The 27,052-nt window shown below is 39.9% G+C and overlaps 1 protein-coding gene and 1 long non-coding RNA gene across 3 annotated transcripts in view; one reads left to right on the forward strand and one right to left on the reverse strand.

Moving 5' to 3' along the window:
* Positions 1-6,724: 6,724 nt before the first annotated feature.
* Positions 6,725-7,839, reverse strand: LOC144614166 (uncharacterized). The gene is made up of 2 exons (XR_013551746.1): positions 7,291-7,839; positions 6,725-7,158 (listed from the first exon to the last, which is right to left on the reverse strand). It is a non-coding gene; the product is annotated as an uncharacterized LOC144614166 (long non-coding RNA).
* A 176-nt stretch (positions 7,840-8,015) lies between these two features.
* The window catches only part of UBAP1 (ubiquitin associated protein 1), a 61,182-nt gene continuing 42,145 nt past the window's right edge, over positions 8,016-27,052 (forward strand). Inside the window, exons 1-2 of one of the 2 annotated variants that reach the window (XM_078436737.1) lie at positions 8,059-8,128; positions 10,590-10,632. The gene's annotated coding sequence lies outside the window, so the exon portion shown is untranslated. Of the gene's footprint in view, positions 8,129-10,589; positions 10,633-27,052 lie in introns of both variants that reach the window. The other variant, XM_078436736.1, reaches the window with a different exon arrangement.

Consider the following 27,052-nt stretch of genomic DNA (forward strand, 5'->3'; position numbering starts at 1 on the left):
GGAGCCTGACACGGGGCTCAAACTCTCCAACCGTGAGATCATGACCTGAGCCAAAATCAAGAATTGAATGCTTAACTGACTGAACTACCCAGGTGCCCCCTAAAGCATTTTTTAAAAGACTTTTAAATTTTAAGTAATCTTTACACCCAACTGTGGGGCTTGAAGTCACAACCCCAAGATCAAGAGTCCCATGCTTTACCAACTGATCCAGCCAGGTTCCCCTAGAGCATTTCTTTTTAAGTTTATCTGTTTATTTTGAGAGAGAGCGAGAGTGAGAACCAGAGTGAGAGTGAGAGAGAGTGTGCAAGTGGAGGAGGGGCAGAGAGAGAGAAGGAGAGAGAGAGAATCCCAAAAGGGCTTTGCACCTCGATGCAGGGCTCAGACCCAGGAACCATAAGATCATGACCTGAGCTAAAGTCAGACACTCAACCAACTAAGCCACCCAGGTGTCCCCCACCAGGGCATTTTTAAATAAGCAAACAGAGGGGGGAAATTACAAATTACCCATAAGTCTTCCACCAAGAGTTAACCACTATAATATTTTGGCATATGTCCTTTCAGAATTTCAAATTGAAAATTATATTGTGTGTATGTGTATAATTTTACAAAAATGAGACCATATTGAATATATGGTTAGTAGCTCTTTTTAACTTAGCAATGTTTTACAAGCATCTTTTCATATTTACATACTTCTATAACATCCTTTTTTTAGACTTTATTTTTTAGAACTGTTTAAGATTTACAGAAAAAATTGAGCAGATAGTGCAGAGAATTCCCATATTCCCCCAACCCCACCAGTTTCCCCTATTACTAAAACCTTGCATTAATGCAGTACATTTGTTACAATTAGTGAAGCAGTATCGATGAATTATCATTAGCAAAGTTCATAGTTTACATTAAGGTTCGCCCTTTGTATTGTATAGTTCTATAGATTTTGACAAATGTATAAGGTCATGTATTCACCATTATAGTGTCATATAGAATAATTTTAAAGCCCTAAAAAAATGCTGTGTATCTCACCTATTTATCCCCCTCCCCTAACTCCTGGTAACCGCTGATCTTACTGTATCTACATAACATCCTTTTATAACATCTTTTTTTTTAAAATGTATTTATTTGAGAGAGACAAGACAGCACGAGTGGGGGAGGGGCAGAGAGAGAGAGAGAGGGAGAGAAAAAGAATCTCAAGCAAGCTTCATGCTGCCAGCACAGAACCCAATGCAGGGCTGGAACTCACGAAACGGTGAGATCATGACCTAAGCTGAAACCAAGAGAAGCTTAACCGACTGAGCCACTCAGGTGTCCCTATAACATCCTTTTTAATGGCTGCATAACATTGTCTCATGTGCATTTATCCCGCCAACCCCCTCTTATGGGACACTGACGCTGTTAAAAGAAAAGACTAGAATGATAACATCACAACAGCAAGTCAAACTTTGCTGACCTGGCACAGGATTCACTTGCCCACATGCTCACAATTAACTCATTCTAATATTTCATTACCTTTGGGCAAAGGAACCTTTTCGATCTCACACACTGTCTTGGAAACCAGAAGAAAACATCTGGCATTCACTCTGATGGGGGAACCAAGGCAAAGCTGTAAACACCATCTGTTAATTTTTCCTTCCAAAGGAGTCTTTCCAAATTTCCAGAGGGTTCTCTTTGCAAATTCCTTGTTACAGTTAGTAGCACCAGAAGCAAATGAAATCATTGTGTTTTCTAATGAAGTTCTGGGTTGAGATGCTGGGCTTTCAGGCCTTCCTGCTGCATAGGTGGGTACACATCCTCACAGGCTGCCTCTGATCTCCTCCATTGGTGCCAGTCTCTACCTCCTTAAGCAGGGCAGCTATGTATGGCTGTGTCCTTTGTGCTCATAAAAGTGCTTGGTTGAGGGGTCCAGAGAGGGTTAAAATCCAGCTGCACTCAATTCGCAAGCTTTATCCCTGGCATAGCATCCACTCAGAAAGGATGATTTTTTTTTTTTTTTTTTTTTTTTTTTTTTGCACAAAGCCACAGTTTAGCATAGTGGCTGGTCTTCAAGCTTGCTGACATTAACTATTATAATTGTCTGTTTATGATTGTCTTCCTCCAAAGATTCTTGATGACTGAAACCTGGTATTATTTATTCTTTGTTCCCATTGTAGCACTGGATTTGGTGTATAGTAGACCTCAGTATATCAGCTGAATGATTACTAGAGACAGGGCTCTTTTATTTATTTATTTTTATTTATTATTTTATTTATTTATTTATTTATTTTAAATATATGAAATTTATTGTCAAATTGGTTTCCGTACAACACCCAGTGCTCATCCCAACAGGTGAGAGAGGGTTCTTTTAACTCAGGGACAGGATAGTCTACTCACACCATTTAAACAAATTTGATACAATTATCTTTTACTATTACCACTTACTATTAAGGAATTGTCTTTTATAACTCTTTCACAGGTGACTCTTACCAGGCTTCTTGCTCTTTTTTACTAGGTTTTCTCTTGCTTTTCATATCTGCTTCTCCATCTCTCTCTTTGATTCTGTGAACCACTCAATAACTTTTTGTGGTTGGTCATTATGTCTCTGTTTTGGGACCCATTCTCTGTTCTGAAAACTACATTTTCCGGCTCCTTTTGCCAGCTGCTAGCTAGATTCCAACGGTGAGAGGCAATGGCAGGAAACTGGAGGAAGGGAAAAGTCAGGGCAATTCTTCCTCTCTCACAGCTGTGACTTCTTCCAGTCACATTTTCCAGCAGTGACTGCGACCTTCTCTCTGGTTTCCACTTCCCCCACCTCCTTGGTTCCAAGTCCTGCTGCCCACCCCCTTCAGGCATGTCCTGCTCCCTTCAGAGCCACAATAAGAGTTTGGTGTGTATCTTTGCAGTCTGTTATCTATGTTAAAATATCTAAATCTACATTTATTTTTATTTTTTATTTAAATAAACTCTATGCCACATGTGGTGCTTGAACTCATGACCCCAAGATCAAGAATCACATGCTCCACCAACTGAGCCAGCCGGGCATTCTTCTAAACCTGTACTTATATCTATGTCTATATTTATATCTGTATGTCTAGCTGTTTTTTTTTTTTTATAAAAATGGATACAATAAGCATTATTCTATAACTGGCTTTTTACTTCACAATGTATTGTGATAGTCACTGCCATGCTGCTCTACAAAAATGGTTTCATCAATTTGTACTGCCATCAACAGTGTATAAATATGCTTATTTCTCCATCCGTGACAGTATTGGATATAATTAATCCTTTTAGCTTTTTCCAATTTGTTAGGTGAAAAATGGGGCCTTTCCCCATTTTTAAAAATTATCAGTCATGTTGGCTATCTTTGTATATGCTCACTAGCTATTTATTTGTTTCTTCTTTAGTGAATTGCCTCTTGACAAGTTATACCCATGTATTTTTTTAAAAACTTTTATTTTGTGAGAGAGAGAGCGAGCATGAGTGGGAGAGAGGGGCAGAGGGAGGGAGAGAATCCCAAGTGGGCTCTGAGCAGTCATCACAGAGCCTGATGCAGGGCTCAAACTCATGAACTGCAAGATCATGACCTGAGCCGAAATCAGGAGTTGGTTGCTTAACCAACTGAGCCACCCAGGTGCCCCTATACCCATATTTTTCTATTCAACCATTTAATTACTTTATTTATTTGAGAGAGAGAGAGAGAGAGAGCGAGCAGGGGAGGGGCAGAGGGAGAGGGGCAGAGGGAGAGGGGCAGAGGAAGAGGGAGAAAGTCCCAAGCAGGTTCCAGGCTGTCAGCCCTGACTTGGGGCTCTATCCTACGAACTGTGAGATCATGACCTGAGCCAAAATTAAAAGTCAGGTGCTTAACTGACTGAGCCACCCAGGTGCCTCAAGATTTTATTTTTAAGTAATTTATACACCTAACATGGGGCTTGAACTCACAACCCCAAGATCATGAGTTGCACGCTTTACTGATTAAGCCAGCCAGGTGCTCCAAGACTTGAGTCCTTAATTGTTATCTTGAGCTTCTAGGGAGGGGCAAAGGGTTTCAACCTGACCCCCATGATTCTAAGGATTTATCCAGACTTTTCTCTTTAATTTCCCAGGAGAAAAGCTTCCAGTGACTTTATTTATAGCCTTAGAACTATTAAACCCAAGCCACGCCTCTTCGTACTTGCTCTCTCCAGCCTTATTTTCCTCTGCTCTCCTACATATACCCATACTGATTCTGAATTTTTGTGGAGCTTTCTTGAATCCATGCCTGTGCCTAAACTGCTTTGTTCTCATTGCTTTGGGCACCCTTCATTCTATCTGTTCTTTAAGGTCTAGCATAAATCCTTCAATTTTCCATATAGTTCTCCTTTGTTTCTCAAGTCTACTCAGATTCTCTCCCCTCTCTACTTCTGAGGTATGCAATGTACTACCTTGGGAACTCCATAATTTTCTGCCAGATACTATCATTTTCTGTACACCTGCCTGATTCTTTCACTTGACCTCCTTAAGAGTATCTCTGCAGACTCATGGTGTCTGGCATATGGTCCGACTAAGTAAATTCTGGATGGCTAAAGATTAAGAGCTGGTTGTCTTTCCTGTTTCTGCTCTTAGACACCCCAAAAGCCTCATTTATGAAGTGAAGGAGAAAGAAAAGGAAAAGTGGAAGGAGTGCAAGCTGATGCCCCTTGGCCTGGAGTGCTGCTTCTAGACATGGGGTGTGCTGGCACCATCTAGGTGCATTGGGAAGGAAAGACACAGGGCAGGGGGAGTGGAGGACTGGTGTCTTATTCAACCTCTTCTGACCCCAAGAGAATTACCATCAGCATTCACATATGGAAATTGTCAACTATGAGTCACTTCTAGGAAGGTGAAGTATTTGTTTCTCCAGGAAATGTCCTTACTTCATTTCCATTTGTTAAGAAGGGGTTGTGTCTGGGGCACCTTGATGACTCCGTCAGTTGAGTGTCCAACTCTTGATTTCAGCTCAGGTCTTGATCTCAGGGTCATGAATTCAAGCCCTACACTGGGTTCCACGCTGGGTGTGGAGCCTACTTTAAAAAAATAAAATGAGTTGTGTCCATGGAGAACAGGCACACAGCAGGCTGGCTCAGGAGTAGAACACTGATCAGTGTTTCTCAGGGATCAGAAACCTGATCCCTACTTAAAGCAAGAAGGGAGAGAAGGAAAAATTATTGGATCAGGAGACCTAGGCTGGTGGGGAAATCTCAGGAAGTCCTTATCTGATAGGGGAGGCATGTCTCTGGTCTCAGGGAGTCCTACTGTAAGAGGCACAGGCCCAGACCTCCAAAGGTTCTTCCCTTCCTAATCCTCCATGACACCACAGTCTTTCTTTTCTTAGACATTTAAATTTTTTTTAAAGTTTATTTATTTTGAGAGAGAGAAAGCGTGAGAGAAAGCCTGCACAAATGGGAGAAGGCAAAGAAAAGGAGACACAGAATCCTAAGCAGGCTCCATGCCATCAGCACAGAGCCCAATGGGGGGGGTTGTACTCACTAACTGTGAGATCATGACCGGAGTCAAGATTAAGAGTCAGATGCTTAACTAATTTAGCCACTCAGGCACCCGGCACCATAGTCTTCTAATTCCTTTTCTACTACTCTTGTCACTACTTTTCCAAATCCTTCCCTGCTTCGTCTTCCCATGCCCTGTCAGTGTTCCAAAGGGTCCTATCCTCAGAAATTTTAATTAATCTGATTTTCCATTCTTCTAGCCAAACCTGTAAGAATTTGAGGTCAAAAACCTTAAAGTCATCCTTGAGTCCTTTCATTTCCATCGTGCATCGAATCTGGGAGCAAATTCTTACTGTGCTACCTTCAAAATGTACCCAGAACCGAGCTATTTCTAATCAGTTTCACTACTACTACAACTGTACAGTCCTACTTAGGACTATCATTTCCTGCTTGGAATACTGCGATAATTTTTAAATGGTCTTTCTTCTTACACTCTTGCCCTTCTTTAGCTTATGCTCAGTGAGTAGAGTGATCCTGCTAAAAAGATCATTTCCCTTCTCTGCTCACAACTTTCCAATGGCTTTCAGCTCAGAGTGAAAGCCAAAGTCCTTAAAATGACCTAAAGGACCCTGTGTGATTTAGTCCCCTGTCACCTGACTTCATCTCCTCTTTGCTTACTCCATTCCAGCTACACTGGGCTGCATACTGTTCCTAGAACATAGAAGGTGAGCTTCCACTTCAGGATCTCTTATTTGGTGTTCCCTTCAGTTGGCATTTTCTACTCCTAAATATCTGCAAATCTTTCACTTCCCTCAATTTTTAACTCAGATATCACCTTTCCCTGGCCATCCTTTATAAATTTCAACCTTGGATACCTTTTTATCTCCTTTCCTCTGCTTTATTTTTTCTTCTTAACACCTATCACCATTATTATTAGTCATTTTCCTCTCGAATATAAGCTCTGTGAGAGCAGGGATTTTTTGGGGAGGGGTCTCTTTTATACACTGCTCTATCCCCAGTGCATAGAACAGTGCCTGGTATACTGCAGGCAGTCAGGAAATGCTTGTTGAATTATGAGTGAAAAGTTTAATTGCTCAAGAAGTATCAGTATACTACACATATATACTCCTTGCCTCTTTTTAATTTCCAAGTTTACATTCCCTCCTGGACATCTCTCTGGAAAATTTGCCATCATCTTAATTTGGACAGCTGAACTCACTATTATCTCCTCTAGCACTTCAGTAAACCTTACTTTTTTTTTTTTGTTTATGTTTAAAAAAGACCCCCAGAACTTGCTTTTTCTTATGATTTATTCTCCCATGATTTATTCTCCCTCCCATTCTCTACATGGGAGTGTTGTTGAGTTAATCCCTTCAATCTTGGTTCAGTTCATTCCCTGGTCTTCATCCCTGCTGTCTCTGCTTTACTTCAGGTGTGAATCTTTTACTCAGTGCAGAAGTGCAGAAGTCTGCCCTGTAGTCTGCAGTCCATTTTATTCACTGCTACCATTTAAATTCTCCTGATGAAGAGCTTTGTTCCAGTAGTCTTCCACAAGCCTTCTGTGGCTGCCCATTATTTGTTGAATTAAGTAGGCAAATAATCCAGAATCGACGATTTGCTATTCTCTGCTTATTTTAACTTCCCCCTTCTGGAATGCCCACTTTCTTTCATTGTGAGTTAAAACTGCTGCACCCTTCAAAGTACAAACGGTACCTTCTCTGGAGCTCTGAAGAGAAAACAGGGCTGAAGAATTAGGTATGAGCGCACACACATTCTTTATGTACCCAGAAAGTGTAGAGATGTGAACCTTTTCTGATCCTCCAGCCAAAAGCCATTTTGTCCAGAGCAATTAACGCACCTGTTAGGCCATTATCACTCTCTGATTTTTCCTCGAGTTAACTGTGCTTCTATTTCTCTCACCAAATAGGAACTTTCGGGAACAAAGATTCATCTCACGCAGTTATGAATCCTCCATGCACCGAATTTCAAGAGACATCCAATAAATGCACAAGGCAGTCAATATTTGGGATTGGATTACCTAGTTTAAATCGTTGAATGTCACAATTGGAGGAAGATTTAGAGGTCATCTTTCAACCCAATCTTTGTAAATGGGGAAAGTGAGGTCCGGAAAGGGTAGGACTTGTACCGGGTCACTGACCTGCGACCAGAAGCCAGACATTCTCACTCCCAAGTAGGTCTCATTGGTAAGTCTTTGTGCGTCCCTTCACGATTCGAGGCTCTCAGATTCCCTCCTGGGCCGCTTCTCCAGCCTCTACGCCTTAACCTCTGAGTGTCTCCCCCCACCTCCCTTCCCTTTCTCCCTTATGGGTCAGCAAGGTCCACTCGTTCTAATTGCAGCGGTCCAGGCAACTGGAGTTGTTTGGCAGAAGAGAGATTAGTTACGTCACCGTCGGCTCCTCCCATTGGCCCAGGGAGGGTGGAGCGCGGCGCCTTGACGTCCGACGCCCAAAGGGGCGGAGTAGTGAGGGGAAGGAGGAGGGAAGTAGGACTTCAACATGGCGGCTGTGGTACTGGCAGTGGCTACGGTGACGGCCTGGCCCCGGGCGGGCAGAGTTGGAGGTGGTGGCGTTCGCTCTCCCTAGAGGCCGTCAGGAGCTCAGCGGGGACCGAGCCTGGGAGGCCGGCCGGCGCCAGCACCTTTCGGCTTCTGGGACGGCGGCGGCAGCGGCGTTCAGGTGAGGGGGGCCTCCCGCTGGGAGAAGGGGAGAGGGGCGGAGTTGGGGGAGGGGACCGGTACCGGGAGACGGATGGGGGAGGGTTCCTTGGGAAGAGGTTGGAGGCCGAGCCGGAAGAAAGGAGCTATAGCTGAGGAGTGGGAGGGAGAAGGGGCTAGAAATTGGTGACTTGGGAGGATTCTGGGAGAAAGGTCGGAGTGAGGGGACCCGAGTTGAAGGGGCGGAAGGCAGATGGGATGCGGAAAATGAGTTCGGATTAAGGGAACTAATACCTTACTGAAAGACAGGCGCAGTAGATGTCTATCTGGCTGGAGTAAGAGCTCTGTGGGAATTAGAGGATGTCGGGGAGGAGGATCCAGGTTTTAGTAAAGAAGGTGAGTGATCTGGAGTTGAGGGTGAGCTGGGGAAGTGAGATGCAGATTTAGTTCTCCCTGAGTCGTTGAGATTAGGGAGAAAGGGAGGAAACCAGAGCCGGGGTGAAGGGCCTTTGGGGATATCTTTGACATTGTCTGGTCTTCCCCAGTATATTTGTCTTGCCTCTTTTGTTTATTTCTTGGGTGGAGACTTACCTGTATAGTCCACCTGGGCCTCAGAAACAGTCCCAAATCTTTCCTGTGGAACATCAAGTTATACTTCATTTATTTGATCTCTATCAGGGATCTCTGACTTTGGATTGTTTCCAGACTGGTCTTTTAAAAGTATGGCTGGGCATGAAAATGCATTTTATATTAAACTGAAGTGAAAATTTGAGAGTTTTAAAATAACATGCAGTGTTAGAAAACCAGATTGGGCAATTTAGTTGACTATTAAATACTTTCTGTTCTAACCCCACTTACTAGTGTTTTCTCTCTTTCCTCAGTTATAATTATTAGCATTTGAGAAATTGGATAGACACGATGGATGTTTCTCTTTGGAATTTTGTCATATTTGATGGTGGGAAAAACAGGGTACTTAGTCTTTAGTGATAGCTAGTTCTTTCTTGTTACTGTCCCAAACTAGTTAAACTGAAAGTTTATGTATTGTGTTATAACAAAAAATGTGAAGTGTTCAAAGTCTAAAAGAATTACATTCTCTGCATTAGCCTATAAAGTGGAATTTTAGAAATTAAATTTTTATTTCTAATCCATTCTATTTCGTTTTTCTGTTATTCATTTAACATTTAATGCGTGCTCTGTGTTGCATTAAGAGTCATTCTCATTATGGAAATGGGAAAATTAATGTTTCTCTAATGATCATCTCTATCACTGCACAGCAAATAACTTACTAACAAGTGGCCTCATTGGAAGAAAAGGGTTACTTTAGAAATAAAGACAGTGGAAGAAAATTAAAGTTTGTGGATATAAGAAGTTTCTGAATTTTTCTTTGGTTTAGAATTTGACTCATGACCTCATCATGACATTTTGTGTGTATCTTGAAAGATTTTATTATTTACGTTATTTTTATTGACATAAAAAAAATCCTTTTTAAAAGTAGTATCTACGCAAATGTGGGGCTTGAACTCACAACCCTGAGATCAAGAGTCTCATGCTCTACCGACTGAGCCAACCAGGTGCCCCTGAAAGATTTTATTTAAAAAAAATTTTTTTTAAAGTTTAATAGAGTGAGCGGGGTGGGGTGGGGCGGGGGGTGGGCAGAGAGAGGGAGAGAGAGAGAGAAAGAGAGAGAATTCCAAGCAGGCTCTTTATTTTCAGTGCAGAGCCCGACAGGCTTGAACTCATGAACCATGAGATCATGACATAAGTCAAAACCAAGAGTTGGACGCTCAACTGACTGAGCCACCCAAGCACCCCTGAAAGATTTTATTTTTTATTTTGGTTTTGAAGGAGACAGTATCCTGAAGTGATAATATTAGGTCTGTAGACAGTCATCACTGGTTATTCATATTTCTCAGATTGGCAAATGTTAAGTTTATTTTGTGCATCTTTTCTTTTACATCTTGAATGTGGTAAGGTGTTTAAAATGATGATTCCTGAAATTTAATTCAGTGACTAAAATCCTCTTGAGTATTTTCAGCATTACAAATGTATTTTCATTATCCCACAGTGTAGATGGCCTGTATTATAAATTTCCCTGATCTCTAATTAAATTGAATAGTTTGAGTTTGTTTTTTTTTTTTTAAAGTAAGCTCTACTTGAACTCGTGACCTTGAGATCTAGAGTTGTGTGCCCTACTGACTGAGTCACTCAGGTGTTGCTGTTTTGAGATTTTCTTTTTTTAAGTTTATTTATTTTGAGAGAAAGTGTGAGTGGGGGAGGAGCAGAGAGAGAGGGGAGAGCCAGAATCCCAAGCAGGCTGTGGGCTTTCAGTGTGGAGCCCAGTGTGGGGCTTGACAAACCCATGAACTGGGAGATCATGACCTGAGCTCAAGTCAGATGCTTTAACCAATTGCCACCCTTCTGCCCCTCCTGTTTTGAGATTTTTAACATGTAGATTATTTTAACTGTAAACTTTTTTCCCACAGGCAAACCAAAAAATCCCAATACCATCAATTCATCATTAATCAGGTAATTTTTCTTTAGACAGGCTTTTTCAGGAAATGTAAAAAGTGGTATGTAGTACCTTAAATATTAAATAGCTTTTATTTAGATTCAAAAACTTGAATTAAATCTTAGAAATCAGATGAGTTTAGGGGCGCCTGGGTGGCTCAGTCAGTTGAGCGTCCGACTTCAGCTCAGGTCACGATCTCACGGTTCGTGGGTTCGAGCCCCGCATCGGGCTCTGTGCTGACAGCTCAGAGCCTGGAGCCTGCTTCAGATTCTGTGTGTCCCTCTTTCTCTGCCCCTCCCCCATTCATGCTCTGTCTCTCTCTGTCTCAAAAATAAACAAACATTAAAAAAAAAAAAAAAAAAAAAAAAGAAATCAGATGAGTTTATATTTTGGCATAACTTGGGAATCCTGCTTCTATATCTTGAAGATAAGTGAAAATCTATTTTTTCCATAATGTAATAAAGGAAGACGTAGGCAGGTATTCCTCTTCTAACCGGTAGTGCACAATTTTGTAATATTGGAAATGATTTGAATTAAGAGTAATATTTTCCTATCAGTTGAGAGTTGTAATTTTAGGTTTTAAAATTTTTAGGTGAGATTAGCAAGATTTATAAAGGGAAGTGTGCTAACACTGGGCCTGTGCTAATGAGGTAGGCATTGTTAAGCACTTGACATAATCTCTTAATCTTTGCAATTTGCAATAATCTCTAATCTTTGATTAGGTAGGCAGTTTGTGATACACATACTTTTTAGGTGTTGAGGAAATTGAGGATCAGTGAAGTTGAGTAATTTAAGGTTACAGCTATAAAATGGTCGAGTCTGGATTTGGACTCAGATTTGTTCAACTTCAATGCCCAAACTACATCTGCTACACTTTCATCCCTCTTAGGCAGTCACAGGGCCATTTCATTTCCTATAAAGTAAATTTAAAGTATAGCCACTATTTTTATTTATTTATTCATTTATTTATTTATTTATTCATTCATTCTTTAAAAAAATTTTTTTAAATGTTTATTTTTGAGAGAGACAGAGACAGAGACAGAGGAAGAGCGGGGGGAGGGGCAGAGAGAGTGAGACAAAGAACTCAAAGCTATTTAAAACTACTTGTTCTCTTTGTAGTATAGTGTAACTGGAATGATAAATAGTTCATTAAAATTTTAGTCATTAAGATGTCATTAGTACTTGAGGAAATGAATACCTGAATATTTTGTACTTAACGAAATAAACTGGATAAACTGGGTAAGAGACTAAGTTTTCTTATTTCTATTGTGTCAGGTTTGATTCAGTTCATTAAGGGCCAGAATTTGTATCTGGCAGTAGTCCGCATGTGTTCTCATAATTCTGGATTGGTCATTATCAGTTGCTTAATTGCTTACCAAACACTTTTAATGTTTGAGTCACTGAGTTGGCTCATGGTATTTGTGCATCTTGTGGTTACTGAGTCAAGAGCCAGCAGTATGTGTTTTGGTTTCCTCACTTCCTCCACAACACTTGATATTGTCAGACTTTTAAATTTTTTTCTAATCTGGTGGGTTTGAAATGGTATCTGTTTTGGTTTTTATTACGTTTCCTTAAGTTGAGCCTCCTTTCATATATTCATTCATTATTTGTGCTTCTTTCATGAAGTGTGTGTTCAAGTTCTTTGCCAATTTCTTGTTTCTCTTTTTCTGATTGACTTTTAAGACTTCTTTATATATGTAATTTTGTATACTAATTATTTGCTAACTACGGGCTACAAATAATCTGTTTTCAATTTGTGACTTTTCATCTCTTTATAGTCTTGGTATTAGAAAAGTTCATAATTTTAATGAATTGAAATTTTCAGCTTTTTATGGTTTGTGCTTTTTATATCATATTTAGGAAACCCTTCTCTGCCAGACATGCTATATGTTTGTAATTTTTTTTTTTTTATTGTTTTAAGTAATCTCTATCCCAGCACGGGGCTCAAACTCATGACCCCTAGATCAAGAATTACGTGTTCTACAACCTGAGCCAGTCAGGCGCCCTAGTGCCTGAAGTATTTTATTTATTTATTTTTTTTTTTTTTAATTTTTTTTTTTCAACGTTTTTTATTTTTGGGACAGAGAGAGACAGAGCATGAACGGGGGAGGGGCAGAGAGAGAGGGAGACACAGAATCGGAAACAGGCTCCAGGCTCCGAGCCATCAGCCCAGAGCCTGACGCGGGGCTCGAACTCACGGACCGCGAGATCGTGACCTGGCTGAAGTCGGACGCTCAACCGACTGCGCCACCCAGGCGCCCCTTAAAGCAAATCTCAAACTTTCCTGTAAATACATTGTTACGAACCTTTGTTAAGGCTTTCTTTTAAAAACATAACCATCATGCTATTATCACATTGAACAATTAGTAATTCCTTAATATAATGTCATCTATATTCAGATTTCTCTTATTGTGTTAAAAATGTCACTTTACAGGCAGTTTGTTCCATTCACAGTTCAGATAAGGTCTGTATTTATCACTTATTTGGCTTTCATGTCTAAGCGTTTTTTATTATATGATAATTATCCCCTTTTCATATGATTGATTCATTGGAGAAACCAGGCCATTTGTCCTGTAGGTATCCTATGTACATTCTCGTGTTTCTTTTCACTTGCTCCTGTATTTTTTGTAAACTAATAGTTAGAAGCTTGATTTCATTTTTTTATTTTTATTTATTTATTTAAACAATTCTTTTGTTAAAAAAAAATTTTTTTTAATGTTTGTTTATTTTTGAGAGACAGAGCATGAGTAGGGGAGGAGCAGAGAGAGAGGGAGACACAGAATCCAAAGCCGGCTCCAGGCTCTGAACTGTCAGCACAGAGGCTGATGCAGGGCTCGAGCCCACAAACTGTGAGATCATGACCTGAGCCGAAGTTGGATGCTTAACCGACTGAGCCACCCAGGTGCCCCTTTATTTTTATTTTTTGACAGTAAGGGGAACAGCACATAGGTGGTGCTCTGTACTTTCGTTTACATCACACAAGGAGGTATATAATGAATGGTTGTCCCACTTTTAGTGATTTTAGTGGTTTAGTTGTTAGTTGTTCAGATGGTGTCAGTGTGATCCTTATATTATAAAATTCCCTATAAATCTTTACTTAATAGTTTAGAATTCACTGATGATACTTGAATCAGTTATTTAATTAGAAGTTTTGAAATTGTATCATTGTGCTATTTCTGTCATATTTATGTTTTTGAAGTATTGTTCTTTTCTAAAGAGCTTTCCCTTAGTAGCAGGCTTATACTGAAGTTTAGTTCCTGTTGAAAGGGGTGGATGAGCACACTTACCATGATGAGCACTGAGTAATGTATTGAATTGTTGAGTCAGTGTATTGTACACCTGAAACTGATATAGCACTATGTTAACCATACTGGAATTAAAATAAAAACAATAAAAAGAAAAAAATAAAAAGGACAAATGCTTTGTTCTTTTAATTACCAGTTTCAGAGTAAAAAGTTAGTATAACAGGGGTGCCTGGGTGGCTCAGTTGGTTAAACCTCTGACTTTGGCTCAGGTCATGATCTTGCAGTCTCTGAGTTCCAGCCCCACGTCGGGCTCTGTGCTGACAGCTGTGAGCCTGGAGCCTGCTCTGGATTCTGTGTCTCCCTCTCTCTCTGCCCCTCCCTCATTCATGCTCTGTCTCTCTCTCTCTCTCTCTCTCAAAAATAAACATTAAAAAAAATTAAAAAAAAAAATTATAACAGTAGTCTCTTACAGTAGGTTATTTTTGGGATTTTAAATTTTTTTTGACTGTTGGTTTTCTAAGGATCTTTGATTATTATAAACTTGGGGATTTATACCATGTGTTTGAAATAGTTATAGTCATTCTTTTTTTTTTTCTTAAGATTTTGTTTTTAAGTAATTTAAAAAAAAAAAAGATTTTAAGTAATCTCTATACCTGGTGTGGGACTTGAACCCACAACCCTGAGATCCAGGAGTTGGATATTCTACATGTAGCCATTTTGATATACAAGTTGTTTCATCTTTGATCAACCCTAACCATTTCAGGTTGGTAGCTTTTTCATATGAACTGTAATTTTTTTTTAAAGTTTTATTTATATAAGTAATCTCTACACCCAACATGGGGCTTGAACTCACGACCCCAGGCGCTTCTGCCTGAACCAACCAGGCGCCCCATGAACTATAAATCTTTGAAAGATAGAGGTGCCTGGTGGCTCTGTCGTTTGGACGTCCAACTTTGACTCAGGTCATGGTCTCATGGTTCGTGGGTTCGAGCTAAGGGTTTGACTCTGTGTCAGACTCTGGGCTGACAGGTCAGAGCTTGGAGCCTGCTTTGGATTCTGTGTCTCCCTCTCTCTCTCTCTGCCCCTCCCCCACTCGTGTTCGGTCTCTCTCTCAAAAATAAATAAACGTTAAAATATTTGAAAGATGTCTTTCATACACAACAGATGACCCAGGTTAATCTTACAAATTCTTCCTGTACATGTGAAAATAACCATTTCTCTAAGAATTAATGCAGAAATGATATTGAGAATTCAAAATGTAGATGCTAGGGATGCTCAACGATAGTGTCTTTTTGCTTCTACATTTTTATTTATTTTGAAGTTAAAAAACTTTATTTTTTTAAGTAGGCTCCACACACTTGAATTGGCAACCCTGAGATCAGGAGTCACATGCTGTACCGACAGAGCCATCTAGGCACCCCTACAGACATTTTTAAAATAACAAGTTTAGGGGCACCTGGGTGGTTCATATGGTTGAGTGTCTGACTCTTGATTTTGCTCAGGTCATGATCCCAGGGTTGAGCCCATATCCGGCTCCGTGCTGAGTGTGGAGCCTGCTTAAGATTCTGTCTCTCTGTCCCTCTCTCTCTCCCCTGCTCCCCCTCTCCCCATCTCTGCCTCTCCCCCCCCACCCCCACTCTCCCTCGAATCCGTGAACTGTGAGATGGTGACCTGAGCCAAAGTTGGATGCTTACCCAACTGAACCACTCAGGTGCCCCATGAGTTCTCTTTATGATGAGGTTATAAATTACCAATCTAATTTCTTTAATAGGTATAGGGCTATTTTTGTTTCTTCTGTAGTGATCTTTGGCAGTTTGTGGTTTTTATGAAATTGGTTCATTTCAGCCAGATTGCCAGACTTGGCATAAAATTGTTTTGATATGGTATTCTGTTTTAATCTTTGTAAATGTGTATGGTCTCTTTCATTCTTGATAGCAGTAGTTTTCTTTTTTTTTCTTTTTTTCTTTTTTTTTCTGATAAGCCTTGCCCAGGGGGTTTATCAATTTAATTAACCTTTGTAAAGAATCACCTTTAGGTTTTAGTTTTCTGTTTGTTTTTCTTAGTTTTATTTTAATATTTTTAAGGTTTACCCATTTATTTTTGAGAGAGTGCTTTTGCATTTCAGGGGGGCAGGGCAGAGAGAGAGGGGGACAGTGAATCTGAAGCAGGCTCTGCATTGACAGCAGAGACCTTCATGCTGGCCTTGAATTCAGAAACCACGAGATCATGACCTGAGCCAAAGTCAGACGCTTAACCAACTGAGCCACCAAACCTTATTTTATTTTATTTTTCTTTGAAAGAGAGAGAGGGGGAATGTGCGAGTGGGGCAAAGGGGGAGAGAGAGAGAGAAGAGAGTCTTAAGCAGGCTCTACATTCAGCACGGAGTCTGACTCAGGGCTTGATCCCACAACCCTGGGATCATGGCCTGAGCTGGATTCAAGAGTCGGTCATTCAACTGATGGAGCCACCAGGTGCGCTTCTGTTGTTATTTAGAAATGAATTGGTGCTTTCTTTTTTAAAAAAATCATGTATTTATCTGTTTTGAGAGAAATAGTGAGTGAGGAAGGAGCCGAAGGAGATGGGGAGAGAGAGAAACCCAAGCAGGCTACTTCTGTCAGTGTGGAGCCTGATGTGGGGCTTGGCCTCAGGTTTTAAGGTTTATCCATTTATTTTTGAAAGAGTGCATGAGTGTAGGGGGAGGGCCCACAGAGAGAGAGGAACAGTGGATCTGAAGTGGGCTCTGCACTGACAGCAGAGATCCTAGTGCGGGCCTTGAACTCATGAACCATGAGGTCATGACCTGAGCCAAAGTCAAGAGTCAGATGTTTAACTGACTGAGCCACGCAGGCACCCTGTATTTATTTTTGAAAGAGAAGTAGAAAGAGCGCTCACCAGTGGGAGTTGGGGGAGGGGCAGAGATAGAGGAGAGAGAATCCTAACCCACCTCGACTCAGGGCTTGATCCCATGAACCATGAGATCATGGCCTTAGCTGAAATCAAGAGTTGGATGCTGAACAAACTGAGTCACCCAGGCACCTCAGAATTGATGCTTTATTTGAAGTCAGTGGTGTTCTGAGTTTTAATGTCGGCCTAATCAATGGTTAGGTTGTGCTACAAGCACTATGGTTTTGTTGTGCTACAAGCAGGTTTCCAAACTGCCTGTGTTGCTTTTGGTGCTAATATTTCCCATATTCCTGGAAATCATATACACCCTTTACATTATAGGTAAGTTAGCTGGATTGTACGTAGTTGGATAATTTATGCATTGTGTTAGAGTTGACAAAATTGTTACAGAGGTGAGAAATTTTAAAGATTTATGCTTACATTTATATTGGAAGTAATTCTATACGACATATAGTCCACATGTTGAACTTTCATATTTGGAATGTCTTTTTTTTTTTTTTTAAGTTTAAAACATTTTTAAAAAATGTTTATTCATTTTTGAGAGAGGGAAAGAGAGAGAGAGTGTGAGCAGCAGAGAAAGAGGGAGATATAGAATCTGAAGCAGGCTCCAGGCTCTGAGCTGTCAGCACAGAGTGCAACGCCGGGCTTGAACCCACGGACTGAGAGCCCGACCTGCATGAGCCGAAGTCAGATGCTTAACTGACTGAACCACCCAGGCGCCCCTTTAATGTTTGTTTATTTTTGAGAGAGAGGGAGGGAGACACAGAATCCGAACCAGGCTCCAGGCTCTAAATTGTCAGCACAGAGCCTGACTCCGGCTCAAACTCCGGAACCAAGAGATCATGACCTGAGCCGAAGTCGGATGCTTAACCAATTGAGCCACCCAGGTGCCCCCCCTTTTTTTTTTCTTTTGAAAACACAGGTTTGCCTATTTTATCTATCTATCAATCAATCAATCAATTACCCAGGCACCTGGGATATTATTAAGTAACTGTTCCAGTAATCTGGTAAGATTTGATTCTCTATTTGACATGGATATGAAAAGGTTGTATTGTATATATATATTTTAAAATGGACATAGTCCACTACATTGAAGTTTTAGTGATGTGCTGTGATTTTTTTTTTTTTTTAGTCTAAATTAGTATGTATACCAGTATCTTCATTCTTTTTAAAAGTTTATTCAACTTTTAATGATGGTGGGAGAAGAAACTTAGTGAAATATATTTTTTTAAATGTTTGTTTATTATTTTGAGAGAGAGACACAGAGTGTGAGCAGGGGAGGAGCAGAGAGAGGGAGACACAGAATCTGAAGCAGGCTCCAGGCTCTGAGCTGCCAGCACAGAGCCCGCCATGGGGCTTGAACTCATGACCCATGAGATCATGACCTGAGCTGAAGTCAGACGCTGAACAGACTGAGCCACCCTGGCACCCCGGAATATTTTCTTATTATTTGAAGGATGATAGACTTTTGATTATTTTCCAGGAGAGTTGCAAAAGATTTAGTACATAAGTATGCTGAAATCATATATTTAACCTTTATAGAGAATTTTCCATTTGATTGCCAGGAACTCATAAGTTAATATAAAAATAAATGGTTTTCGGGTCACCTGGATGGCTCAGTTGGTTAAGTGTCTGGCTCTTGGTTTCAACTCAGATCGTGATCTGAGTTATGGGTTCAAGCCCCAAGTTGGGCTCTATGCTGGCAGTGTGGAGCCTGCTTGGGATTCCCCCCCCCCCCCCCCCCCCCGCTCTTTTTCCTCCCCTCCCCCACTCACGTGCTCTCTTGCAAAAATAAATAAATAAACAAAAATAAATGGGTTTCAAAAAATTTAGAAAAATGAGTTTCTTACTGTAGGTGATGGTCTTTTGGAATCACCTTTCTTTGTTCTATAGAGTAAGTACAAGCCATTGAAATGTGGCTTTATTAAAATAAGATTTAGGAAGGTGAGGAGGTGTCAGTAGACGCTGGTGAGTAACTATTGCTTGTATTATGTTATTTAATCCTTATAATAACCCTCCTTAGTTTCACTCCATTGTACTATTTAATTTCTAATATTATAAATCTTTTTTTTATTTGTAAGAAGAATATGTTAAGTTTTGTTACCAGATAGAAATTACAACCTATTTTGATAGATAACTATAAAGTACCTAAGATTAATGAAAAGATCTGTGTGTTTTTTGTGTCTTTTTATTAGAAATCATTTCAGATTAAGGTTTCTCAGTTGTAAAATAAAGAAGGAAGATTTTGTTGTGTACAGTGGTTTCCTCCCCCACCCGCCATCCACAAGGGGATATGTTCTAAGACCCTCAGTGGATGCCTGAAACTGTGCAGTTGTCCAGTTTATATACAGATGGTCCCCAACTTATAATGGTTTGATTTACAATTTTTTGGTTTTATGATGTGAAAGCAATATGTTTTCAGTAGAAATCATACTTTGAATTTTGAATCGTGATTTTTTTCCCAGGTTATGGTATGATACTCTCTTATAATGCTGGGCAGTGATAGCCAGCTGCAGCTCTCAGTCAGCCATGTGATCATGAGGGTAAACAGCTTATATGCTTATAACCATTTTGTACCCATATAGCTGTTTTTCACTTTCAGTACAGTATTCAATAAATTACATGAGATATTCAACACTTTATTATAAAATAGACTTTGTGTTACATTATTTTGTCCAAGTATATGCTAATGTAAAGTGTTGTGAGCACGTATAAGGTAGGCTCAGCTAAGCTATGGTGTTCAGTAGGTTAGGTGTATTAATTGTATTTGTGACAGGATTTTTTTTCTCTTTTTTTTTTTATTAATTTTTTTTAACGTTTTATTTATTTTTGAGACAGGGAGAGACAGAGCATGAACAGGGAGGGTCAGAGAGAGGGAGACACAGAATCTGAAAGAGGCTCCAGGCTCTGAGCTGTCAGCACAGAGCCCGACGCGGGGCTTGAACTCACGGACCGCGAGATCATGACCTGAGCTGAAGTCGGCTGCTTAACCGACTGAGCCACCCAGGCGCCCCAGGATTTTTTTTTCAATTTACGATGGTTTTATTGAGATGAAACTCCGTAAGTTGAAGAAGATCTGTAGTAAGGTTTTTCTTATACATATATATGTATGACCAATTTTATTTATTCATCTTTTAAAAAATATTTTAAGTTATCTCTACACCCAACTTGGAGCTTGAACTCATAACCCTGGATCAAGAGTTGCATGCTCTACCAACAAAGCCAGCCAGGTGTTCTATGTATCTGGCTAGGTATGATCAGTTTTAATTTATAAATAAGGCACAGTAAGAAATTAACAACAATAATAAAAAATAAAATAGAACAATTATGTGAATGTGGTCTCTCTCTCTCAAAGTGTCTTATTGTACTGTACTCCCCCTTCTTGTGATCATGTGAGATGGATAAAATGCGTGATGAAATGAAGGGTGATGGATAAAATGCGTGATGAATGCGTGATGAATGAAATGAAGTGTCGTAGGCATTGTGACTTACCATTAGGCTACTGATGAGGATCATCTGCTTTTATGAAGTTGTGCCATCTTTATATTGTTTGTTCCTTTGGTACTGCACAATATTCCCTTTGGGGTATAAGTTCTTGAGTTTGGTGAACAGGGCTCTGTTAGTTCTTTGTTTCCATGGGAAAAACCTTTCAGATTTCACATGACTCTAACAGAATGATATAATCCACTGAGCATGAAGACTGTTGGAAGAACAGAAAAATTATGTTTGTGATTATTTCTCTTGGGTCAGATTCATAGCCCATGGTATGATGTTTAGCTTCCTTGTATAAAATACAAGTCAACCAATTATGTTGAATTGGCTACTTGTAGAGCGAAATAGGGTTATTAGTAGTGTTAAATAGTAAGCATTTTCTACTTAAAAAAGTGGGTGTGGACTGTGTGTACATACTGAATCATAGGCTCAACAAGTGATTACATGTGTTTAATATGCTGTCATAACTAAGAATTTGAATGAAGTCTTGCATTATTTTTATTATAAGAGCATAAAAGCTGCTGAAGTCCATAGTTATAAAAGAATATATCCAGACCCTTAATTCTGAAAAGGTTGTCAGAGATCATTTGTTTCAGCCTTCCTCTTTTTATAGAAGCAGTCCTGAATTATTCTTTCCTCCCCCAAAGATTTTGACAGGCTCTAAACCATCCCAAACTGATGGAAAAATTAAGGCTAGAACTCATGTTTTTAACTGTCTGGAGTTCTCTTTCTTTCTTACATTCTGGCATGAGTTGTGATATGATTTTTTTTTAGTTGTGATACGATTTTTTTTTTTTTTTTTTTTTTTTTTTTTTGAGAGAGTGTGAGAGGGTGCAAGTGAGAGAATCCCATGAGGGACAGAGAGAGAAAGAGGGAGAGAAGTGGGGCCCACCCAAAGCAGGGCTTGAGATCACTGGATGCAGGGCTCATGGTCACCTGAAGGGGGGCTCGAACTCACCTGATGTGGGAATTGAACTCAACTGTGAAGTCATGACATGAGTCAAAGTCATATGCTTAACCGACTGAGCCAACCAGGCTCTCTGTGATGTGATTTTTGAAAGAGTTGGGGAGGAGATGACATTTTTGCTTCAGTTACTTCTTGAAATTATTTTTTTTCCCAATGTTAATTCACAGTTGAAAGAATTGAATTGATAAGTTTGTGGCTGTATTTCCTTTTGGGACATTATACTTTTATTTTCCCCTTTTTTCCTTTTTATATTTTATATAAGTGCACATATATATACGTATATATATTAGGCTCCATGCCCAACGTGGGGCTTGAACTCGTGACCTTGAGATTTATGCTTTATGTTATGACTCCCCATTCTAACTTGTAATTGTCAGCACTTTCTTGTTCTTACATTATGTTAGTCTCATAGGCCTTATGATTTCAGACTATTGGTGATTACAAAAATCATTCTTAACTTTTTCATTTTAAGGGCATTGTTTTGTTTACTCATATTTATAAAATACATATTAGTTAGGAATATTAGTTACAGAATTATCATATTTTCAGAAAGTTTAAGGGAAGAGGGCAAGGGGATATGAAAAGGCCTCCCTCCCTGCTAAAGATTAGATATGCTAGATGCTTATAGAATTAAGAGGAACCCAGAGTTGATTCAGAGTTGAGGAAATCCTTATCTGGATTTTTCCTGACCCATTTTGAAATTAGTTGGAGTTTGTTAATTTTTAATTTTTAATTAATTTTTTATTTTAGAGAAAGGAGCAGAGGGAGAGAGGGAATCTTTTTAATTTAATTTTTTTATTTTGAAAGAGAGAGTGTGAGGAGGGCAGGAGCAGAGAGAGAGGGAGAGAGAGAGAATCCCAAGCAGGCTCTGTGTTGTCAGTGCAAAGCCCAATGCAGGGCTTGATCTCATGAACCCTGAGATCATGACCTGAGCCAAAATCAGGAGTTGGACGCTTAACCAGCTGAGCCAGCCAGGCCCCCAGGAATTAGCTAGAATTCTTAACAGCAGTTCTCATGAAAACAGATTGGGTCAGTAATTTACCTTGACAAATACTATATTTTTATGTACTGCTAATTGCTTTTTAAATTTTAGCAAGTTGATACTCAGCTATAACCAGTTTGTATTAAACTATGTGAAATGAATTTTGTGGGGAGCCTGGATGGCTCATTTAGTTAAGTGACTGACTCTTGATTTTGGCTCAGGTCATGATCTCAGGATTCATGAGTTTGAACCCTGCATCTGCACTGTCAGTGTGGAGCCTGCTTGGGATTCTCTCTCTCTCCCTCTTTCTCTGCCCTTTCTGTACTTGGATGTACACATGCTTGCTCTTACCAAAAAAAAAAAAAAAAATGAGCTTTGAGTCACTAGGTGCTCTTATAGCCTCAAGTATACCGTATGATTAATAATTGGTAAAGCATCATTTTCAAATAATTAGTGAGAAAACTTGTACATTACAGCAACCTGTCTTTAAAATAACCTTCATTTTCTGGGGTGCCTGACTGGCTCAGTTGGAAGAGCATGAGACTCTTGATCTCAGGGTCATGAGTTTGAACCCCATGTTGGATGTTGAGATTACTGAATAAAAAAATAAACAAAAAAAAAACCTTCATTTTCTAATTTTTTTTAAATAAGGTAAGCCTTTTGTTGAATTTTGAGTCTCAGAAAGTTATTTTTGCTCTGTACCTTTCTATGTAGAATGAAAATAGGATTGATATATTTGGGTAGTTGCATAATGTTACTACACTTTTGATCTGGAATCTGTTTGGGGATGGAGTATGAGGTGAGCCTCTAACCTTTTTCTAAGTAGCTACCCTGTTGTTACATCACAAGTTTCCTTCCTTCCTTCCTTCCTTCCTTCCTTCCTTCCTTCCTTTTGTCACTTTCCTCACTTTCTATTTTTTAAGATTTTATTTTAAGGTTTATTTATTTTTGAGAGAGAGAGAGAGAGAGAGAACAGGGGAGGGGCAGAGAGAGGGAGAGAGGGAATCCCAAGCAGGCTCCACACTCAAGCAGAAAGCCTGATGCGGGGTTTGAACCTGCAAACTATGAGATCATGACCTGAGCCAAAGTTGGACACTTAACTGACTGAGCCACCCAGGCGCCTCCCAAGATTCTATTTTTAAGTAATTTGTGTACCCAACATAGGGCTTGAACTCATGACCCCTTGGGATCAGGAGTTGCACATTCTACTGACTGAGCTGGCCGGCGCCCCCATCATTTCACAAAATTTTAAATGGCAGCTTTATTATATACCACATTTCCAAATTTGGGTATTTTTAGGGATTTCTGTTCTGTTCCACTGATCTCTTTATGTGCCAGTATGGCACAGCTGTAAGTGTTAAATCTTACAATAAATATTTTAATATCTGACAGTCTAGTCTCCATTATTTTCTTCACAGTTTTCTTGGCTGCTGTTACTTATATTATTTCCATATGAAAGTTAGAATCAGCTTTTCTAGTTAATAAAACAGAAGACTTTAGTTTTCACTTTTATCATGACACATTTATAGAGTAGCTTAAGGAGAATCAATCTTAATAATGTAATGTGTCCTATCCAAGATTTAGTATATGCTTTTCCAATTACATAAGTCCTCTTTTCTGTTGCTTAGTAGAGCTTTAGTTTCTTCCTTTGTATCTTAAGTTTATTCCTGCTTCTTACCTCTGTGGCACATTGCATGTTTCAATTATATTTTATCTAGTTATTGTGTATATGAAGGGCATTTGTTTTAGAATATACCTTGGAGATACTTTGGCTTTGGTTCCAGACCACCAAATAAAGTGAACAATGAAGCAAGCAAGTCAAATGAACCTTTTGGTTTCCCAGTGCACATGAATGTTATGTTTGTATGAATGTTATGTTTGTACCGTACTGTAGTCTATTAAGTGTGCAGTAGCATTGTGTCTAAAAAAACAATGTACAAGAACAGGTGGGTGGCTCGAGTGGGCGTTTGACTTTGGCTCAGGTCATGAACTCGCAGTCTGTGAGTTCGAGCCCTGCTTTGGGCTCTGTGCAGACTGCTCAGAGCCTGGAGCCTGCTTCAGATTCTCTCTTTCTCTCCCCCTCCCCTGCTCACACTCTGTCTCACTCTCAAAAATAAACATTAAAAGCAAAAAAACAATGTAGCAGGGGCACCTGGGTGGCTTAGTTGGTTAATTGTCTGACTCTTGATTTTGGCTTAGGTCATAATCTCATTGTTTTGACAGCATAGAGCTTGCTTGGGATTCTCTCTCTCCTTCTGTTTCTTTCCTGCTTGTGTGTGCACTCTGTCTCTCAAAATAAATAAAAAAACCTAAAAAATGAAAAAACAATGTACATACTTTAATTAAAAAGTACTTCATTACTAAAAAATGTTACCCATCATCTGAGCTTTCAGCAATTTGTAATCTTTTTGCTGGTATAGAGTCTTGCCTTGATGTTGATGGCTGCTGACTGATAAGAGTGTTGGTTTCTGAAGGTTGGGGTAGCTGTGGCAAGTTCTTAAAATAAGAGAAAAGTAAAGTTTGCTGCAATGATTGACTTTTTCTTTTTTTTTTCTTTTTAAAGTTTATTTTGAAAGAGCATGAGTGCACATGCACAAGCTGGGGAGGGCAGAGAGAGAGAGAGAGAGAGTGAGAGAGGGAAAGAGAGAATCCCAAGCAGGCTCTGCTTTGTCAGTGCAGAGCCCAAAGTGGGGCTCGATCCCAGGGACCATGAGATCATGATCTGAGCCGAAATCAAGAGTTGAACACTTAACCAATTGAGCCACCCAGGCACCCCCCCCCACCCCCTCCATTGACCTTTTCTTTCATGAACAATTACTCCTTAGCATGTGATGGCTGTTTGATAGCATTTTGCCCACAGCAGAACTTTCAAAATTGGAGTCGGTCCTCCCAGACTCTGCCACTGCTTTATCAAATCACTCTCTGTAATTTCTAAATCCTTTGCTGTCAGGGGCGCCTGGGTTGCTCAGTTGGTTAAATGTCTGACTCTTGATTTTGGCTCGGGTCATGGTCTGAAAGTCGTGGGATCAAACCCTGCATTGAGCTCTGCACTGAATGTGGAGCCTGTTTGAGATCCTGTCTCTCTCCCCCCCCCCCCCCCCCCCCCTTCTCTCTCTCTCTCTGCCTCTCTCCCTGGCTCATGCACTCTTTAAAAAAAAAAAAAAAAGTTTAAATCCTTTCCTGTCATTTCAATAGTTTTCTTAGCATCTCCATCAGGAGTAGATTCCATTTCAAGAAAGCACTTTCTTTGCTCATCCATATGGAGCAACTCTTCATCCATTAAAATTTTATCCTGAGCTTATAGCAATTCAGTCACATCTTCAGACCCCACTTCTAATTCTAGTTCCCTTGCTATTTCCACCACATCTGCACTTACTTCTTCCACTGAAGTCTTGAAATTTCAGTATGTAAAAGACAGTGTGCAGTGCAGTAAAGCAAAGCACAGTAAGGCAAAGTATGCCTATATTAATTTTGTATCTAGAAACATTGTATTCCCTTTTATTTGTAATAGTATTTCAGTTTTGGGGTTTCCCTTGGAAAGCCATTTTTCTAAGTTACTTTTTAAGTTTATGCAATCTCTAGACCTAACATGGGGCTTGAACTCAAGACCCTGAGATCAAGAGCTGCACGCTCAACAGACTGAGCCAGTCAGGTGCCCCTTTTTTCTAACTTTTTATACCTTTTAACTTCTTTCATCCAGTGTTAAATAATGTTAACAAATTACAATAATAGTGGACATCTTGTTTTTATGGGAATCCTTTATTTCCCCATTAGTCAACATTCTCTGGCTTTGGTATTGAGAGAGATGGTTTTGTTGTTTTGAGAGAGAGAGAGAGAGAGAGCGAGCGCACGCACATGCAGGAGGAACAGAGAGGGAGAGAGAGGATCCCAAGCAGGCTCCACACTGTCATCCAGAGCCCGATGCAGGTCTTGACCCCAGCAACCAAGATATGGACAGACACTTAACCAATTGAGCCACCCAGATGCCCCCCCCCCCTTTTTTTTTTTTTTTAAATGTTTATTTTTGAGAGAGAGGGAGGGAGGGAGGAAGGGAGACAGGATCCAAAACAAGCTTGGCACTGTCAGTGCAGAGCCCTGTGTAGGGCTCAAAAACACAAACTGTGAGATCATGACCTGAGCCAAAGTCAGATGCTTAACCCACTGAGCCACCCAGGTGCCCTCTGTTTTTGTTGTTGTTTTCAATCTCATGTTAAGGAGATGACTATATGATTTTTCTTCTTAGATCTATTAATGAATGGTAAAGTATATCAACAGATTCCTAGTATTGAAGTATCCTTAATGTGTGGGCTAAATCCCACTTGGATGTGATGTATTCCTATAATCTATTACTAAATTTGGTTTGCATTTTTTTTTTTTTTTTAATTTTTTTTTTCAACGGTTTTTATTTATTTTTATTTTTGGGACAGAGAGAGACAGAGCATGAACGGGGGAGGGGCAGAGAGAGAGGGAGACACAGAATCGGAATCAGGCTCCAGGCTCTGAGCCATCAGCCCAGAGCCCGACGCGGGGCTCGAACTCACGGACCGCGAGATCGTGACCTGGCTGAAGTCGGACGCTTAACCGACTGCGCCACCCAGGCGCCCCTGCATTTTTATTTTCAGTATTTTTTATCTCCATGCATACGTGAGATTTTTTTTGTAGTTTTTTCTTTGATAGCATCAATATTATGCTTGCTTTGCAAAAAAAAAATTAGAAACGTCTTTTCCTGTGTTTTGAAACCATTAAAATGTCATTGCAGTTAGGTTTCTTTTGGATTGCAAGACCTCTTTGACAGCTTTTTCTGTTTTCCCTGTGGTTATTGGTCTGGTTAAGATTTCTGCCTTGTG

This window comes from Panthera onca, chromosome D4, assembly GCF_046562875.1.
Source record: "Panthera onca isolate mPanOnc1 chromosome D4, mPanOnc1 haplotype 2, whole genome shotgun sequence".
NCBI lineage: Eukaryota > Metazoa > Chordata > Mammalia > Carnivora > Felidae > Panthera > Panthera onca.